The 5,263-nt window shown below is 38.7% G+C and overlaps 1 protein-coding gene across 3 annotated transcripts in view; it reads left to right on the forward strand.

Moving 5' to 3' along the window:
* Positions 1-5,263, forward strand: part of LOC112213588 — a 298,689-nt gene that overhangs the window by 77,217 nt on the left and 216,209 nt on the right. The window lies entirely within an intron of this gene.

The raw sequence follows: 5,263 nt of genomic DNA on the forward strand, positions 1-5,263 counted from the left end.
ACGCGTCCCGACGCTCCCTCGGCCGTCGAACACGCATAAGCGCGCGTCTCGCTCGAGGAACGCCAGGGGTTCGTTAATTGCGTTAATATAATTACGAACTCTCGTAAGAAGATAACGCGATGATTAATTTTATTGTTTGGTGTTTTACTTTAATTAAAGATTATTCCTTTAATTACGCTGGCTTGTTAGGGAAGAATTCCTGGCGACCTTGGCAAACCAGTCTAACGAGAGAATGGAATTTTGGATTCGTTATGGGAGTTTTCTAAGCGGCTACTGTACAAGCGCCGTGAGAGAAACCATTGCACCTTCTTATGGTGTTTCCATTCTTCGCCAACTTCCTCAGGCTACGAATCCTACAGCGTGTCTTTTATGGCAATTCTTCGATTCGCCGTTGTACACTGACTGCCGGACAAGCGTTCACCTTCTCATTGCCTTTTCGTTTCCGACGGATTTGGGGAACGAGTTTAACCTTCGTCGAGCTTCCGCGAAAAGCATTGCTGGCAGATCAGCCGATATATTTTCCTATTCGACTGGTAATTTCGACGCGTTTGAAACGCGCAAGCAGACGTACGACTGAGGGTAAGGAGATCTATTATACCGTGTAATATCACGCTCAATTATTTACGTTAACGAGGACACGCGGAGAGATTAGCAACAGGTTTATTTCGAATACTCGAATCAATGGAAAGTTTCATTTAAAACGAGATCTCGCCGGATAAAAGAGAAATTATCCTTTTGCGATGCTTAATTACCGGCTAATTAATTAGCTATTTAAGTACCGCGGCTAATTAAAGAGGATGAAATTGTTTCATCTTACGACCAGTACGTAGACAGTGCGTAGACAAATTTTCTATTCTGCTTCGACTTTTAGAAACTCGTCATTTTTCCCCATCGATTGCATATTCGCGCGAAATTATATCATCCGCTGTTCGATACGATTCATATTTCTTTTATTTGCGCTAGAACCCGCTGTTCATCGCAGTGAACAACGCGAAGATAACATTTACATGCATGCGAATCACCTTCGCACGCAAAGTAAAGTTGAGCACCGTAACGGGGTTAAAAGCGTGACCATAGTGATAACACTGCCATAACTAATAAATATTTATACGGTTAGAACCATAGACGATCCATATTTCATATTATACAATTTCTCATTACGAACTGCATACTAAACGACATTTTATTTCCTACGAAACTATTACACGCCAATAACCATGCGAAAGGATCGATCATTTAAATCATCTTCTGTCGCTCTGCAAGCGTAAGATTATAACGACGATCAGGATAACGCGTAATGTTGATACATTTGTCTTGGAAGCTTCTCGTGATGCGTTTTGTAAAATTGCATTTTATTATGTGTATTGTTATTTATATTTTATATTCTATTATTATATGTATATATAGGGTGGTTGGTAACTGGTAGTACAAGCGGAGAGGGGGTGATTCTACGCGAAAAAAGACGTCGAAAATATAGAATAACAATTTTTCGTTCGAGGCTTTGTTTTCGAGAAAATCCACTTTGAATTTACGCTCGGTACGCGTCGTGCACTTTATCGCGTCTCGTTATAACGGATCTCACTGTAGATCGTTGTCTCGATTAACGTTATTCTTCTAATTTTTAAAGTTTTTAAATTTTCAAATTTTTATTCTATATTTTCCACTTCTTTTTTCACGTAGAATTCACCCCCTTTCCGCTTGTACCACCAGTTACCAACCACCCTGTATATTAAATATTGTTTTGGGTAAAACAATTTCTAAACTCGGTGCTTCGAAGACGCAAAGTTGATATACGGAATTAATAAAATAATTGCAACATCGATATTCTTCGTTCATACGTTCAGCTATGCTGTGTTTCCCAAACTTACATTTGCGGTTTGTTCCGTATATTAGTAACACCCAGTATATGCTAGAAATTTTCGAAACCATTCTCGTTGGATTATTTACGTTCAATATCAGCTTCGTCGATGTTCCGAGTCTTCACAAAATCTGAGCAAATTCTGCAATGCTCGTTGTCTATGTTTTACAATTATTTATTAAGTCAAAGATTGGAAATATTTTTGGTGGTAATAGAAAAATTCCTTTCTTCCCTTTTGTGTAGGTTTCTAGGAAAAACTAGAAACATTTCTTAGAATTCTTTCGGGAAGTTCGTTGTATAAATTTGGAAAGACGTTTCCTGAAGATCGATAAGGCAAGTGAATCGATAAATTAAACGAATACATCGGGTTGATCGGGAAGTTGAAAGCGAGATCGAAGGAAAATTCAGAAGCAACGCACGTTCGTGGGATTAGCATTTCATTCTTCCGTTGAATAGCCTCGTCATTCTGCCGGAAATCTTTTCTCCATTTTTTAATGGAAGCACATTCGCCACAGATTTCTAACGTATTCGATTGCGTGGCACGAACAAAATTCACAACAACCAGAATAAACGACAATCTTGCGAATAGAAGAATATTCCAGTCGAGGTTCAACGTTTATTAAAATAAAAAAAAAAAAAAACCAAAAAATTCTCTTTTCTCTGTCTCTTGACAATTTCTCTTCCATATCGAACGTTTGCTTGCTGAATATTTATCTTTCAATGAGAAAAACGACCCATTCGGGCATCTTGCGTTCCTCTGTCTGATAAAATATCCTAATAAACGATGCTCTTCTATCGTAGCGAAACATAAAGGAGAATTTAATATCCGCTACCTTAGACACGCTACGAACTTTCTAAATATGTAACTTAATATTTGTTTTCCATCCCTTGCTGCGCATATTTCGTACAATTACGCTCATTATACCCGCGTAATAATGCTGGCCCCCAAGTAGCATAACGCATTCCTCGGGCGAATGCCACCTGGCTAACGACAGCGAAAAAATGTCTTTTAGAATGCGTTTGCTTATCTGAAACGTCGACGATGTACAGGACGATACGATGTTCCAAATATAATTCCAACGCGGCACAGGGAAGTCCACGTCGGATCGCACCTTCCTGTTGCGTCACGCATGCCAACGCATAACAGTACTACGTACTTACAGTCTGCCAGTGAGTACATAAACGCACCGCTGTTTCAGAACATCGTCGATACACCTACGTGTAGGTAATATCGTGTTCGATGCCGGATACAAACATCTGGGATAGTGATCGGCGATCTCGCATGATTTAACAGTAGCCAACGTCACCAGGTCTGGTCAGGCGACCAGTTTCCAAATTTCATCCAAAATTCTGCGTTCGTCGTTATTTATTTTGTAGCTGTAACTTCACGTAAATTGCTGTATTATTATCCATATGAAAACCTACTAATTCCAACGTGGAAATCCTTCGACGATTCGGATCAAAAACCCTAAGATTCTTAAAAGGTGCACCTTGCTATGTTACCAACGAAACGATACATCGCGACCTTGAGATACCCACAGTTAAAGAAGAAATATGCAAATTGAGTAATAGATATAACGTAGGAATTAACAAGCACCAAAACTTACTAATTACTCGACACGATGGATCAGATCCGCAGACTAAAAGGACACCCTCTAGATTTAATCATTGCATTCAGCTACGATCAAACATACGATAATTATTTATTATTATCGAGGATAATTTATTTGTAATTCTCAATGAGAATTGGTTGTAAAGTTCTTCCAAATAAAAAGAAAAATAAAATTTCTATATTACTCAATTAGTTTCTCAGCTTTCGTTAATATTGGCAACTAAGTGATTGCGGGTTTTGTCGATACCACTTAATGACAAAACCCGCAATCACTTAGTTGCCAAGCCAATACAAGAATCTGCGTGAAGTTGGACGAACGAAAGGTACAACATTGCGAATGCAGAATTTTAAATGAAATGGAACGTAGGCGATGGTTTGTCCGGGTGTTAAGTCAGACAGGAAGCATTTGCTGCTTGGTTTATTATTAAATATCTTCTCGTTAGCTGTTAAAATATCTTTTGTAGAATATGTTGCAGGCTTCGGTGCTAATTCAGTTAAATGATAAAACGTCAGATACCTAGCGAATTAAATCGATGTAACGAGGAATTATCAAAGAGATAATAAACTGGCGTAGGCGGTGGCTTTTTCTGTATAGTTTATTACGTATAGGAATTATTTATTAAAATATCTCCGCCAGCATATTATCGAATAGTGCGTTTGGAATTCATGTAACGCGAGATTATTAAATTAATAATAAATTTGTGCAAGTTCTATTGTTTCCTGAATATCGCACATTAACATAGTCAGGCAATTACACAGCAGCTAACTTATTAGCGTATTTCTTCTCATAAGTCGCGATAATACGTACTTATATTATACACTATTTATTACGTTAATAATAATTGCACATTGTAAGTAAACGTTAGATATCGATTTGCATGGAGCAAGCGTTTTACGCGAACTTCGAAGTCGACGTTGGGAAGAGAAGTTACAACTCGAATTTTTTATTTTCTCCAATGTCCATACGTGTTTCTTATTGACGAAAGACAGGATGATTCAATTTCTCACGTTCGAAAATCAGTTAACCATCGAACACTGCTTTTCCATCACAGACTACGTAAAAAACGTCCCTTGAACGTTAAAATAATTCCGATGCTCGTTAAATTAGAAAATTTTCTCGCAACTTGCGTAATCAAACCTTATCAGACCTGGTGAAACGACCAGCTTGGAAGTTTTATTTAAAACTGTACATTCGTCGCTATTTCTTTCGTTCGTCCGACTTTATGCAAATTCCTGTATTAACAGAAATCGAGAAATCGACTAGTCGGATGATGTAAGAATTTACATAAAGTTTGCCGAGCTGAAGAAACCTGTAACAATGAACGTACAATTGTAAATTAAATTTTGAAACCAATCACTTCACTGTACATATCATGTTTAGACACATACGATTAGACGACACAAATTACAAACTAAACAGCCGAATATGAAACGTAGATCGCTGAAACGTTCCACTGAAACTCAAACAGCTTCGCCTTTCGTCACTATTCGCAGTCGATTTGTTTGCAGTTCGTCGATGTACGTTCCTTCGATACGCAACAACGCGCATCGTCTCGCTGCTTGCTCCTTAAGTCGAAGAGCGTTGGTCGGGTCGCTGCTCGCTTATCGCTACGGTGACAGGGTGTCGATTATCAGACGATATCGAAGCTGCGGGACGTGTCGCCCTATTAATTACCACGATTAATGCAATTATCGCGAATTCCATAGACGAAACTTTGACTACGTGAAAATAACGTTAATCGTTCGCCGCGACGTTATTGCTTGCTCTCGATCCGCTTCAACGCGCGCCTGTG

The sequence above is a fragment of the Bombus impatiens genome, unplaced genomic scaffold (genome assembly GCF_000188095.3).
Source record: "Bombus impatiens unplaced genomic scaffold, BIMP_2.2 scf_0814, whole genome shotgun sequence".
In the NCBI taxonomy this organism is placed as follows: Eukaryota; Metazoa; Arthropoda; class Insecta; order Hymenoptera; family Apidae; genus Bombus; species Bombus impatiens.